Consider the following 15,377-nt stretch of genomic DNA (forward strand, 5'->3'; position numbering starts at 1 on the left):
CTGTAGGTTCTGAATGGGCAGGTACCTCTCCGAGGCACTGCTGGCCCACTGGCTGGCATGAAAAGGGACCTTGGCAGCTAATGAAGGAGAAAACAGTTTACTCTTTTCTTCCTGGATCTCAGGAGACCCTGTTTGAAGGATGCAAGATTAAGGGCTAGTAGGAATTTAAAAGATAAGCAACCTGAGAATAGGTTCATACAGTAAAATAGGGCAACTTTTCAATGGGTCAGCAAGGCAAAAACAAAAAGCTCACCTGTGTAATATAAAGGTAGTCTCACAGGACTTGGGCCACACACACAAAAAAGCTCTGGAAATGTGTACTAAAATTTCCAAACCAAAGGCAAATGGATTTGAAATAAAAATATTACATATGATTTGCTAAAACATTTTAGAATAAAAAGTATTTTAATGTAAAGTATTTTAATTATAACTCCCTGTAATACGGTCGCTCTGGAACTGTTTCCCTTTTTACAAAGTTTGAGGGTTGGGTTAGCTCCACGGGGCCACACAGTCTTTGATAAAATGTTTAGACATTTTCCTAAACACAAGAGTAGTCCACACAGTCTGATTCATGAGGTTCAAAGTCTGGACTTGTCCCTTCCCCTGCTGCTCTATGCTCATCCCCATTCTGCCTTTTGTGCTGTATCTCACGTCAGCTTTTTCCCTCGCCATACCCTTCCCCACCTGGGTTGCTCCAGCCTCCAGCAACGGCCTATTCCTCTTCGCTTATAGTGTTGTCTGGTATTTTTGTCACACTCTACTCCATGACCTCACAGGTTATTATTACCTTCTGTGTGTTAATGAATTAATTCAGCAGGCATGTGAGGAACAGCTGCTATGTGCAGGAGCTGTGGTGAGGACTAGGGATGGAGACCATGAGGACAGGTCTCCTGTTCTCAGTAGCCTGGGGTCTGGGCAGGGACAGTTACATAAATCCATCTTTGGAGCCAGTGTGAGAAGACCAGAGATAAGCATGGCAGGATTTTTATGGGATCTGAGATAACAAGTCTCTAACACTGGGGAGGGGAAATATGCAGGAGGCTTAGGGTGACTTCTGGATGAAAGGACATTGGACTGATTCTTCAAGGCTTTGACTAGGAGAGAAGAGGAATTGAGGTGCTGAGCAAAGGTGGGCAAAATGTCAGTGCAGAAGCTGTTCATTCTGCTCTATGTGTTTAGCGAAAGGATGAAAGAGTGGGAGATGAGGCTAGGAAGTCAGGGAGGAACAAAACAGCACAAAACAACGGGACAGCCAGGATATCCCTCTTCTACTAAAAGAATTCTGGATCTCAAGTGGGGACAACCTCTAGGGTAGCTCACAGAAGGCCAGAGGTAGTGTTCAGTGATTTCTTCACTGAAATACCACACAGAGGCCACCGCGGCGAGCAAAGCTGACAGGGTCTCTGCCCTCTAGGACTGTGTGGAAGACTAGCTCATGGCTCAGTCAGTAGTAAAATGTTACATAGACCAGGCGCTGTGGGAGCCCCTGGGACAGACCCTGACCCACTTCAGGGCCAGGGCTTCCTGGAAGAAGGGTTCTTGACAACTGGGCTTCACGGGGGTGGAAGACACGGGGAGCAAAAGACCCTGTGCGGTGAGAGATCTCAGTGGTCTGTCTTTCCCTTAGCTCTCTAGAGTTCCAGGATCTGGCTCATGCAAGATCAAGAGGATCACAAGTAGGCCAGAAAGAGACCTCCAGAAATCCTGCCTGTTTTGTGGCCTCCTGGGCTGGCTCTTGGAACATGTGGCTGTTTTGCAAACACAGTGAGTCAGGCCAAATATGTAAAGTCTGGTTCTGGTTCAGTCAATCCAGCTCACTAAGCAAACAGTAAGAAGACTCCCCTCTCCCTGCCCATACACACCCGCTTCTTTGTAATTGAAACCGTGTCTCTGGGTGCATAATTTATAAAATTTCAGCGAGCTGCAGTTTGGCTTTGTTCCCAAGAAAGAAAAACATCTCAGATTTTCCATGTACTCGCCCCACCCCGCTGGCTGAGAGCCAAGACTTCTCTAGCAAGGCCTGGGCTGGGGCGGAGGAAGAGCAGCTATAGCTGCTGCCACCACTCCAAGGGGCAGCACCGGCAAGGATTTCAGAGGTGGCTGAAGCAGGGACACACCAGGGGGGTGGCCCTCCAGGAGTGGGAGGGTGGGAAACAGGTGTGTGACTGGGGGCGGACAGGAAACTGCAGACAGACAGCAGCGTCGCTGGGAACTGTGCTGTCACCAGCAGACCCCGGAATAGCTCATTACTCTTTGCAATGCACCTTTTCATCTCATTTGAGTTTCCCACTAACCACGTGAAGAGGATCACTGTCCCTGTATAGCTGATGAGTTGCTTGAGAGTGAAATGGCAACTGGAAATTAATGTGACCTAGTTAGAATCCCAACTCTGCCACTGGGTGATCTTAGCAAGTTGCATAACCTCTTGTAGCCTTGTCTGCCAGGGATATGGTGGTGCTTTCCCTGAGGGTTAAGTGGATACTGTGTGTGGGGAGTTCCCTCCGCAGGAGTTCCCTCAACTCCTCCTTTCTATTAAAACCTGACTCCATGGGTACTGCTGCCACTGTGACCTCTGTGTTTTGATTACCAGCACAGCCATTTATGGCCAACCTACCCCAAGAAAATGTGAGTTTTGTGCCTGCATATTGCGAGCTCCGAGGTCTGGCTTGAAAGCTGAGAAGCCTGTAAATTCAGTAGGACCATCATTCAGTCCAAATTCCTGCCTTGCCCTGCAGGAACAAACCACTGGAGAAATTGCACAGTGGGTGAAACTTAAGCTTCAGAACACGAGCCCCAGTTCTCAGTAAGTCCATTTCCTCTTTTAGTCAAGGGCGAGCATCCAACTCCCTCTTCATTTGTCACTGTCACTGTGGCTCCCAAAGGTCAGCACACATTCCTCTCTTTGCCTCTGACACCTGGCTTGGAACACTGATTAGACTTAGAGGCTGGGGTGCCTCACAGAGCCGTGGGCACTCATTAATGTTTCTACAGGGTGCCTATGGTATCAGAGTGTGCAGAATGACAGCCTTTCCTGTGTGCAGGCTCAGTGGTTCCTGTGTTACAGACCCAGACTAACTCCCCAGTGAAAATTCTGTTTCATAGATATTCCCTCTGGCCTCTTACCTTAGAATGCCAACTCTTCATGGAATTCTCAGGCCAATAGTTGCCTCCTTAGGAATCTTCTCTGACCATTCCACCAACAGTGGCTCCTCTTCCCTTAACCAAGGCACTTTCACGTTCTCCTCATTGTCCAGTTATTTGTCTATTGTCTTCATGATTACAACATAAGTTCTATGAGCGCAAGACCTTGTTATAGTCACTGTGGTTTCCTAGTACCTGGCATGCATATAACCAAGAGTTAAATAGCTACTCATTTATGGATAAGTGAAACAAATTTAAGGTCATGAGACCCAGTATCCTCTATTTAGAAGAGGAAAAGGGTTAACATTTTAAAAGAGAAAATAGAATCAAGACTCTGAAAGTTACTAAATGTCAACTCACTATGGTCATAGCCCAGAATCATGGACTATTTTGCAGTAGCTTTTTCTTCAATTTTGAAGGGTCTTTGGAACAAATACATGGTCCACTTTTCTGTTTTTGAAGGAGAAATATTTTGTGCCTCTGAAGAGTTATAGTACTAAAAATATCTGACATATTCCCTAATAAGCTAAAGAACACTTTGCATGTTTACACGGAAAATGGAAAACACAGAGATCCACATGCAACCATCATGAAAAGAAATTAGAATGGGCTTAAATGTGGGTAAGGAGTGATGAAATGAAATGATGTCACCCTGTTGGATGTCAGCCAACCCGGGAAACACTAACAGCGGTCACTTTTACTTAGATTGGGGGGAAAATTCACCCTTCTAGATTCTAGAGGAATCTAGTCTGAAAAGCTTCCTTGGAAGAGGTGCATGAGGGGCCAACGCAAGCTGAGCATGGTGTTTCACACTTGTTATCCTAGCACTCAAGAAGCTGAAGCAGGAGGATTGCAAGTTCAAATCCAGATTGGGCAATTTAGTGACTTGGTGAGACCTTGTGTAAAATAAAATAAAGTAAAATAAAATAAAATAATAATAAATAGAAAAGGGTAGCTCAAGGAAAGGCCCTGGGTTAAATCGCAGCACCACAAAATAAAGAAAGAGCAAAACCAAAAAATGAGCACACTATATCTACACGGCAAGGGATGGTTCTTTTATCCCTAAGAATAGATTATTCTGCCTGAGGGTTAATTTGCTTCCATGTCTCACTGACTCTCACTGATTTTCTCATATTTATTCCACGGAATGTGGCAGGAAATGAATCATACACAATAGCGACATGAACCAGCATGCTGGCTCTAGCACATGGTTACACAGGCAGTAAGGCGCTAATAATAATTATTATCTTAGCAGCCGCTAGTTTTCTTATCTTACACTTTCTATGTCCTGGGCAGTGTGCTAAAGGCTTAGTTGTACTACCTCATTCAGTTGTATGAGGTTGGAACTATTGTCCTGTTTAACATAAGAAACAACCATTCAATCCTACGAGGAAGAAACCATTTTTATTCCTATTTTATAAATAGAAAGTGGAACTGGGAGAGGTCAAGAGTTTGCCTGAGGTTGGTTAGCTGGTAAGGGGTGTAGCCAGAGTTCCGGCTGTGCCCGTGGTGTGACCCAGGACCACAATGCAGTGTACTTCCTCTACCACCTCCCAGGAGGCCAGACGTGATGGGGAAGTACACCAGGAGAGGAGTTGTGTTCGTCAGTCTCTTGTGTTGTCTTGAGACCCTTTATTTTGTAATTGATCAGATATCTCCTAAAACCTTACAGGGTTATAAACGAAAGGGAGTGAATTTTAAGAGAAGACATCTGGGTCAGCACAAATACTGTCAGAACCATGATAATTCAATGAATTAAGTTCCAAGCAACATTTTGCTCTCTCACTGCACCACCTTGCACCTGGAAGGCAAGGATCACATTTTGTGTTTGATTAAGTGAGGATGTGTGTGTGAAGTCAATGACAGTACTTGGCAGGAAGTAGGCATTTAACTGAAAGACACCATCTCCCTAATGCCTTCCGCAGTGCTTAACACGCATTAGCTACTTGTTACTTGTTGATAGTAAGCATTTATTACTTGATAAAAATAAATATTTTGAATCTCCATGCTAAGCATTTCCAGAAATTATTGTTTCTGACCATTACATTGAAACAGTGAAGTATGTTAACTCTGCTATTTAACAATGAGATTTCCTTTAATGAGATTTTAATGACGCTGAACTATCAAACTGGCAGCTGGCAGAACCAGGGGTTCAAATAAACGGGTGCTCAGAATCTCCTCCCATTGTTTCCACAGTGCCTAAGAAGATGACTGTCACTCTCTGAAGGTCTGTGACTCAGAGATTAGCATTTCTTACAAAAAAATTTTTTTTAATTCTACACAATATTTGCCTTTTCTTACGTCTGTGGTTAATCCAACCTAAATTAATGTTTTAAATCATTGACAAGTTTCATTCCCCAGCTCACTTTCTCTACCAACTCCTTGATTATCTTGATGCTTTAGAAGATGAACTGTCTGTTCTGTGGCTCCCCACTCTGGCAGACGACCAGGGATATACCTGCTCAGATTGACCCTGCAGCTGGAGGAGTCTGGTAAGCTTCCTGAGAGCAGAGAGTTGTGAACTAGAATGTAACCAGCTGACAGAAGCAAAGCTGGGACCTGGTTTAATTCTTCTATCCATCCCCTGCTCCATATCCACAGCCTTCCTCACTTCATCCTTAGGTGATGGCAGAGCAGAGCAGAGGCTCAACCCAGAGCTCAGGACATTACAGTCCCTTCTCCAGTAGCGAATAAATGACTGATCAGTGGATGGATGAGGTTTGCTCAGTGATGGCATCAGCATCCTCCTGGAAAGGCCAAAGACCTGAAAAGAGATGAGAGTTTTTTGCTTGCTTGTTTTTTATTATGAAGAGGCTATCTGGAGGAGGAGGCTGAAGTGACAAGGACAAATCTCCAAGTCCTTTCTGGATCTTCTTAGGCTATTGCTAATAATGCTGTGATACCTACATGTCAGTTAGTTAGGGATCATCTTAGCACAGGACACCTGGAATCAAATGGAGGGCCCTACAGATTTTCTTGTTCATGATTCTCATTTTAAGATAAGGAAATTGAGGCAGGGAGAGGAAAAATGAATGACTCAAGTCAGGAGGGTCCAATGCTCCTTTTTCCTTCTTAGAAGACCTTAATTTTGTATAATGCTGGCATTCCTGATTTCAGGAAAGCCCTTACCTTTTTATCCTCCAGAGAGTGCATTTTGATAAGTTTGAGGCAGTTGTAATAATTCTGTCCTCTATGCCAGTGGCTGGCTTGGGGATGAGCATGGGATCCAGTTTCAGCAAATGAAACATGGATAGTAGCTTTTTGTTGGTCTTTAGGGAAACTTTCCCCTCTCTTAGAGAACAATCATGTAAGGACTGTACAATCTTATTTTCTTTGATTTTTGGAATTTTCTAGACAAGGACAGGATAATTAGAATACTTGCAAGAAGAGTCAAGCTAAGGACAGATGCCAACACACTGATAAATACCCTGAGCCCGCAGTGGTATCAGCTATGCAACGTCTCTGAACTCTTTGTTAAATGAGATAACAGAATGTCCTTTATGTTTTGAATAGTTATCTTGTACTTTAAGGTACTGGTTACTCAAGGGGTCCTCATTGATACAGCAGGTAGGACCTGATTCTCAGTCTAGTGTTGGTTGACAAGGCTCTGAGCTTGCTTCACGAGATAGAAGGCACAAAACAGCTCTTTCTACCCTCAAAGTTTTATTCTGCCACATATCCTAGTTGTGCTGTTTCAGGATGTTACCAGGGACTCTGCCTCCTTCCATGTCTCTGACCCATCTTTCTAGGATGTGGTCTTACTCCATGCCCATGACAGCTGCAAGAGGTCCACCATCACATCAACATTCCAGACAATTAAAAAAAAAAAGCAAGAAGAATGCTACCTCTCCCCATTTTGCTACTTGCTGCCTTTTAAAATATTTTTATATGTTCACAGTACATAATGTTTACACTCCTTGTGTAGTAAGGCTGAAATAGGGTTTTGCTGTTCTTTGAGGAGCTCCTCCTCGTCTCTTCTCTCTCCTTTCCTTTCTTTCTCCGTCATCACCAAGTACCAACACAGGGGCTCAAAGTAGATTTTGTAGCTTACTATGTTTAATATTTACTTTTCTAATATATAAATGCTCAAAAAATGTGTTTGATGACCAAGGTTACATATAGCTCCCTTTGCTTTCCAGCTTTTAGGACAGGGTTCATCCCTCTAAGGCCTGAACAGAGCTGGGCTCCAAGTGTTAAGACTGCATAAAGCATTTGATGAAAAGCAATGAGCATTGGTGGCCAACTGCGTTAAGCTGGAGGACACAGCCGCTTGGAAATGAGGCCTTCCCTAAAAAGGTAAGGTCTTCCTTGAGACCAGGGATGTCATTCAATTCTTACAAGAGATTTTCAAGTAGAAATATAGAGCCCATGTCACCATTCCTTTTGTTGTTCTGAAGTTAAAAGTCTATAGTTTTATGTTTAAAATGAGTTTTTTGGTTTTTTGGTACAGGGGTTGAACTCTTGAGTGCACGCTTGCCAGGTAGATACTTAAGACACTGAGCTAAATCCCCAGCCCTAAAATGAGCTTTTAAATGTTAGGTCAACACAGTGTTTGTTGGGTTGGGACCAAATGTGGAGATAAAATGTTGCATTTCATTACTTCAACAGCATCTGAAATATTTATTGGATAAATAGATTGAAGTATTTCAAATTGCTTTCTTCCCACCAGAAGATTAAATCAAGCATCTGGAACAACCAATGAAAGACAAAGACACTCTGTCTGTCTTGCACTTGTTAGTTCTTTCAGTGTTGTTTTATTACTCAAACTGTAATCTAAGCAACTTGAAGGAAGAGATTTCTTCATCACATCATCCTCTTCCTTTTCCATTAGAGATCCCCGAAGTCCCCCATGATTTTCATTCTTGAATCTCTTGGGATGGAACATGGTCCCATTTCTCGCACCTTGAGAAAATCAGTCTTTACTTAAGGACGGTTATTCAGCTAAAAACTGGAATTCTTTCACTAATGAAAAATGGAGGAAGTGATATTGGGGAATCATTAGCAGTGTCATGATTTTGAAGAGAAAATTATAGAGTATTGTAGTTGTTAGACACTGAATTCCACACTGCAGTAAATAACATATCAAAGTCAGAGGTGATCACTGATTCTCCAGGTAAGGTATCTGCAAACCACAGTAATGAAGGAATTTAGCTAGGGTCATACCAAAAAAGGAGCTGTCCTATTTAAGTAGGCATTGTGTGATGTCTCCACCCACTCTTTTGAATGCCCGAATTCCAGCACTGAGCCCGCATTGATTCTTGCAATGGTGATGCAATCAGGCTCTCTAACCTTTCTACCACCCTCTGAACTCAGCATTGTCTCAACCTCTTCCTAATCACATCTTTGCTTAATGTCCATCTCAGTCCCTCCAGCCTGAGAATGGCTCATAATTGTTGTCACAGGGAGTTACTAAGATTGATTAGTCAAGTCAAGACCATCCAAGTCCCAGGATGGTCTCCCATGGATAATTTGAGGGCTTAATGGGAAAGAATATCGGGATTAATTAATGAGGTCTGCAGTAGTTGTTACTGACAAATAGTGACCCTTGGGCAAGATTTTCCCTATGCCCTCCCTTCTTTTTCCCCTTGGTAAGGAAAAGCCCTCAAAGAGGGCTTAGCTTACAAAGTATCTGGTACTCGCTTGGGACACCCTGTTCTGCCATGTTAGATGAATCTCCAGGCATGCTGCAGCCATCTGCGAGAAGGGGAGGTTGTGGTGTGATTTTTCACATATCAAAAGCTCAAGGCCATCCATCACACCAGCATGACTATCTGATCCTGTCTTGCATCAGAAAGATAACTCTTATCACCACTCCACAAAGTGAGTTTATAAAAATAGGAGCAGGCTGTGACCAGTGCCCTGGAGTTACCCAGGCAACCTCCCACTGGGGCCTCACAGTGGCCAGTGACAGCTCTCTCACAGGTCAGACACTAATTATATCTTCCCCATGGTGACAAGGACAGTGTCAGAGAGCATGCCAGCCACATGATCCTTCCCAGTCACAAGGGGAGAAATGTGGAGCACTCTGCCCTCAAAGTCTATTCCTGAACCAGACTGAAGCCCAGACTGAGAATAGATTCCTTGCATTCTGGCCAACTGTGCTTCTTGCGTTCTCCAGCTGGGACATCACGTATCACACTCAATCAAATATGCAGGCAGCTGTGGAGGAGGGGTAGGACTCTTGGCATATCTTGAGAGAATTATATGCATGAGGGAGAACTTCTGCCCATGTCTGGACTATGGGAAAAAGGCAAGTCCTGGGTTGTTGGGGCTTGAGGGGAGAGGGCTGAGAATATCTTTTATCTCCCACAAATCCATAGAAAGTGCCAATCTAGTTCATTCTACAGTGACTCCAAAGATAATGTCGTGTATTTCATCAAATGTACCTATTCTTTCCCCAAACTTAAATTTGTTATGATAGCTCAGCTAAAATTTTAATTGCATAGGTATTACATTAATACATTTTATTATAAAAACCCTCAAAAATTAACAAGTAAGGAAGAAAAAAAAAAAAGAAATTTCCCTCTTTCCCTTATTTTCTTCAGTTCCACTTCTAGAACTAACTGTGGTCAGGAGTTTGATATATATCTTTCACATTTTTTTGTATACACTCACTCACACACACACACACACACACACACACACACGCACAGATACATGAATAGAATACAGTGCCTGTGCACCACATGGCAGTCTACTGTAAAGATATACCATAGCTTTTAAAAATCATTCTCTGTTTGGTAGGCATTTAGGTTTATTTCTCTTTCTTTCTTTTTTTTTTTTTCTTCAGAGAACAAGGGCCTAAGTAAGAAAAAGAGGCATTTCTTACAGACCCTCAGCCCAGAGAAAAGCTTCTAAATATCTAATTCCAGGAAACTGGCAATGGTATCAGGGAGCAAAGAAATCTTTATATTCCAATTGATCAGACAGATTGTAAGACTGGAACAGACACAGGCGGTTGTTCACAGAACAACACTAGCATAGGCATTGCCACCTGTAATTTCAGAGCACTCCTGCCTCCTGCATGAGGCAGGTCTGGGATCTGAAGGAATATGCCACTGGGATGGGCAACCATTTACAAGAGTATGCATCAAACTTCATAAGAGTCTTGTCTGAACCTTACTCATTGTGGTAGGTTTAACCACCAGGTTTATTCCTCCCTTCTCCACCAACTCGAAACCCTTTGAATTATTCTGATTTTGTTTAGGATGGCACTGGCCTGGCCTCCCAGGATGAGTTATAGGTAGTCAAAGTCAATGACTACAATTCCATTCACCAGGCTCCCTTACAGCTACAGGTGGTTCATATAACTGTTTGGACCCATGTGGTCTGTGTTAGTTTTCTATTAGTCTAACAAATACTGGAGACAATCAACCGCTAAAAAGAAGAGGGTTGCTTTGGCTCATAGGTTCCGCCCTTCAAGCTAGCTCTGTGCTTCGAGTGAGGGAGTGCATCATTGCAGGAGTGTGTGGCTGGGCAAAACTGCAAACCTCATGGCCTGAATAGAGAGAGGAAAATGAAGGGGAAGAGGAAGGGGAAGGGGCCAACACCTCAACCATCCCCTTCAAGAGCACATCTCAATAACCTGAAGTCCTCCTACTAGGTTTCCCAAAATTCCATCACTCCCAGGGGTGTCATCCTGGGAACTAAGCCTTTAGCACTATACTTTTAGGGTAAATTTCAGGTTTAAACTATAGCACAGTCTGAGCAGAAGTCAGCTGAATGATCCTTAGGAAGGCCTTTGCCGGCATGCACTATTCTCTCTTGTTGCCTTAAATGGAGATATAATATCTACAGCTGTGTCACTGTGGGATATGCAGAAAACAAGGCTGAAAAGCTATTGCACTGAAGATTTAGGGTGGGAGGAAAGGAACCCGAAGGAATTTTGATGACCTTGTTCAGCTGCTGCAACAGCTATGGACCATCTGCCATAGACTTTTTGGTGTGGAGAAAAATAATCTAATTTTTTTTTTAAAAAGGCACAGCTTATTAGACTTTCTGTTATTTGTGGCAGACGGCAAGACAGCATTCCTGCTGAATGGCCTGCTTTTCCTGAAGCTCTGTGATTGCAGGGATACAGTCTAATATGCTTCCCATGGTGTCGAGCTGTGCTCAGGTACAGGAGCTTCCAGGTTAGGCTTTTGGAGATTCCTCTCTTCTGATTCTGATTCTGCTGGTTCAACAGAGGTGGGGCTTCCCCAGATGTGCAGATAGATGCATCACATCCAGCCCATCGCAGTAACATCTCTGCTGTCTAAGGCCCTTGAGCTCAGTCATAGTTTCATTACCGGAAAATACAAGACCTAAAACGCCTCTCTGAAAGATGAGAAGTAAAATTTTTCTTTATTCTTTTCTAACTGAACACTCTTGCATAGTATAAATGTGTGCTAGTCTCATATCAAATACCATTCGTGCAGGGGAAGCTAGGGAAAGCTTTTCATCTGATAACAGTCAGTTTGGGGAGTGTTAGCTGGCACATTGTACAGGCGGGAGAGTGTTATCTTGTGGAAAGTGAAGTGGTCCTTTAGTGAAGTGGAAAGATAATATTTTAAGAATCTTGTTAGCTGTTTCTGTAAGAAGACCTCATGTTATCAAAAATTAAAAGCATAAAAGAGCATCCTGAGTTTGTTGAATGTAATCAGGCCCTTGTGGACTACTCTAAAACCAATTTAAGGCCAAATATGGCTTCAAAGCAAGGGATGAATCAGCCCTTAGCCATCAGGCTTTGGATAAGTATTATTGGGGCTGCTAATCTTCTAATATTTAATAGTAGAAACAAAGGTGTTTTGGAGTTCCTAGACCAAGCTGGGATCCAGTTTCCAGTCCTTATTAATAATGTAACTTTGGACCATGTATTTTCTCCGTTTCTTATTGGTTTCTTCCTTTGTTATACTATCTGCCTCATGGGTGGTTATAAAAATTCAAATAAAATCATACAGCAAAACGCCAGGCACGTAACACTGCACCCCCGAGTACCTTTCCTAACACAGCGCCCTGCTGCTGCCACCCCCTCTGCTGCCCAGCCTACCGCTAGCGCCACTGCTGTTATTCACAACAAATAAAGCAGCTTCCTAGCATTGTTAGTTTCTTTGATTCTAGAAGAAGAAGACAAACCTACATTTTAATAAACTAGGATGGAAAAATCATAGGATCGAATTCTCTTTTCTTGAAAACACATCATCTTCCTTTGGAGCCTGAGAAGAGCATCTGGCAGGAAAATTGGTCTTGCTGCTTTAGGGCGAAGGAGACAGGAGCAGTGCATCTCCCTCCAGCATTCCGACTCTGCAACTGGGTTTTGGAGTTGAAGTCTTTGAGAGAAGTATGCCAAGTATCTAGGCCGCTGCTCTGTTTGCGGGGTTGCTCAGGAAGAATTTGTACTTTCCTCCCGAGTTAACTCCTCTGAGTCCCGTATGCAAAGGCTGCTCTCCTCGCTCCCTGCAGATACTGTGATGAGTCATTCGGAGTCTGCTCAAAGGTGGGTGTGAGGGCAGCATTGCAGCAGACATAAAGCCGAGTCCTCTGGGTCCCATTTCCACAGCTGACAGTAAATCCAATGCTTTTCATTGTGAGGGATGCTACTATACCTTTGTGTCTAAAAAACTTCTTCCTTTTGAAAATTGTAATGTACTTTCCTGAAAGAATATATAGACAAGCAAAATGAGGAAAATAAAATTGTCTATAATCATAACGTACCAGCATTAGCAAACAGTCTGAATGCTTTCAATCTTTTTCCTATGCTTATTTATATACTTTATGTTCAAACTGGAATGAAATCATATTCCATAAAAGTCTTCAATATAGTCCCATTGATCAGAGAGATGTCACTCCCAGCTTTCCACTTTTTTGATGCTTGCCTTCAGCATTGTTTTTAATGCTCATGGAATTCTAAGGCATGGAAGTATCCCCATTTGCTACTTTATCTAACCAACTTGCTGTTGTTAGGCATGAAAGGTGCTTATAATTTTTCAAGATTACCAAGAATGCTGTGGTAATTAACAGCCTCTTGATTTTTCTTTTCACCCAGAACCGAGGCCTGGCACATGATTTACTGAAGGGGTATCACATTTTAAAGATTGAAACTACTGACATTATCAGCTGACCTTCCTAGAAGACCACATCTACATGCAGAGTGTGAGGCAGCCCCTGGTATTTTCAAGGTGCTGTCTCAGTGGCTTCCCAGCACAGCTCTCCATGATAGGCAGGGTGGACATGACTACTCCGATTGTAGAAAATGAAAGTTCTCAATTCCAAAGCGGTCCCCAAGGAAACTCTCAGAAAACCAAGTCAAGTGGACTGCCATAGAGAGACACTGCCTGGATGAAACAGTTAAATGCTGCGCTCAGGTTAACAAAATCAAGTAACTATGGTATTATTCTAAAGCCCTTCTTTCATATTGTCTTTTTTCTTTTAGTTTTACCTTTTTTTTTTCCTACCTGGGATTGAACTCACCACCCCATGCTGGCCTGGCAGGCACTTGTGCCACTGAGCTAAGTCCCCAGCAGTTTTACCTTATTTTTGATTGGTGTGTAATAATTGTACATTCTTTTGATTGTAATTGTTGCTCAGTTATACAGACTGGCTGACCTCTTTTTTGAAATGGGGTCTCCCTAAGCAGTTCAGGCCAGACTTAAGCTCACTGTGTAACACAGGCTGACTTCAGCCTCATGGCAATACTCTTGCTTCAACCTTGCAAGCTCTGGGATTACAGGACTGTACCACCATGTCTGGCTTTAGACTGGCTGAACTCTTGTCCAAACCCTGCCTTTGTTTGTCTTTAAGAACAGGATGTTTATGAGCAACAGTCATGTGTGACCAGATCCATTGAAACGGAGACTCAAGATGACCACTTAAATGACCTCTAACAGACCTCAAACCCCATTTTAATTCAATCTCCGTGCTAGATGACACCCCCAGAGCCATGAAATTTGACAGCTAGCAGGAGGATGGTGTGTAAGAAAAGCAATAGGAACAAAAGAGGCAGCCCTGCAATTCCTAGCAAATCTCTACTTATTCCCTGAAAAAGACATAAATATTTCTCCCCCTTACAGCTTTTCCTCCTCCTCATTCCTTTTGCCCTGTATCTGGGCAGAGATGAGAATTTGACTTGTGAACTAGGCCAGCACTTCTCTATTCTTTGACCACTGAATAAATTTATGCTGTTGGCAATCAGTCTGTTTCCTTTTTGGCTTTTTGCGATACTGCATAGAAAAATATCCTTTTTGGGGAGTCTCTTTCTCTTAGGAGAAAAAAGGGTAACAATTAGATATGGAAGACAATTATTGTTAGGTGTTTGGCAATAAAACCATGCGATCTGCATATAGGAGAAAATTTTGCTTTCTGTTTTCTGTCCTGAGAGCAGGCACCTGGGGAATCAAGAGTCCGTTTCATCCAAGAGAGCAGAGTGGTTAAGTGACTTAACAAAAGGTCTCTTGGTGAGTTAGTGCAACTCAAAACTGGAAGTCAGGTCGTCTAATTCCTACACCAGCTCCCTGTGACAAAGAATGCTCTTTTCTAAGACAGCTGGGCTCTCACCACTGGGCAAGATACTCAAACTTCTATAGTTTCCTCAACTAGAGCAATCAACTGAGGATCCAGGTAAATACAGCTTCCAGTCCAGAAGTCTGGTATGAGGCCTGCCGTTCTGCTTCTTGAAAGTTCCCAGGCAATGCCTTTGGGCCAGACCACTCTGAGTCACAGCAAGCCTCTAGAGAAAGCAACAAAGAAAATGACCTCGCTGAAGACAGGACTACTTGGCACTTTAACTGTACAGCATTTTAACTAGTACAGCACTTTAACTGCTGGTGACTGCTGGTTGTTATGAGAGTCTTAAAATAAAGGTCTTATTCCTTTTCTGCCAGAAACATACCAAAGGGAAACCAGCTCAACAGTCCAAAGGAAGTTCTGGGGCTCTGGTGGCCAAGCACACTGCTCAGACACACCTACCAATAGCACAAATCAGAGCCTTGGTTGTGCGGGAGTGGCAGCCAGAAGAAAAGCCACTCTGTTAACATTCCAAAGGCGTTCCCAGTGTCCCCCGGGGTCCTCATTAATTACCTGGAGAATCACCAAGGGTTCTGGATCGGATGAGCTTCCTACCAGTGTGACATGCCAGCCCTTCTGACGCTGAGATGTTGAAAAGCAGCACTTAATGAGGAGAGGGAAGGAAACAAAGCCAGGCACAGAGGCAGAAGAGCTTTAGGCTGTGAGATTTCAGAAGCATAGTCACGACCTGCTCC

The 15,377-nt window shown here is 43.2% G+C and overlaps 1 long non-coding RNA gene across 1 annotated transcript; it reads left to right on the forward strand.

Moving 5' to 3' along the window:
- The first annotated feature begins 874 nt into the window (after positions 1–874).
- On the forward strand, positions 875–14,310 carry LOC134473812 (uncharacterized). Its single transcript, XR_010044250.1, has 5 exons — positions 875–1,129; positions 1,628–1,764; positions 5,545–5,633; positions 7,281–7,437; positions 13,166–14,310. It is a non-coding gene; the product is annotated as an uncharacterized LOC134473812 (long non-coding RNA).
- The last annotated feature ends 1,067 nt before the right edge of the window (positions 14,311–15,377 follow it).

This window comes from Cavia porcellus, unplaced genomic scaffold, assembly GCF_034190915.1.
Source record: "Cavia porcellus strain 051 isolate PalLab524CR breed Dunkin Hartley unplaced genomic scaffold, mCavPor4.1 scaffold_28, whole genome shotgun sequence".
Lineage (NCBI taxonomy): Eukaryota > Metazoa > Chordata > Mammalia > Rodentia > Caviidae > Cavia > Cavia porcellus.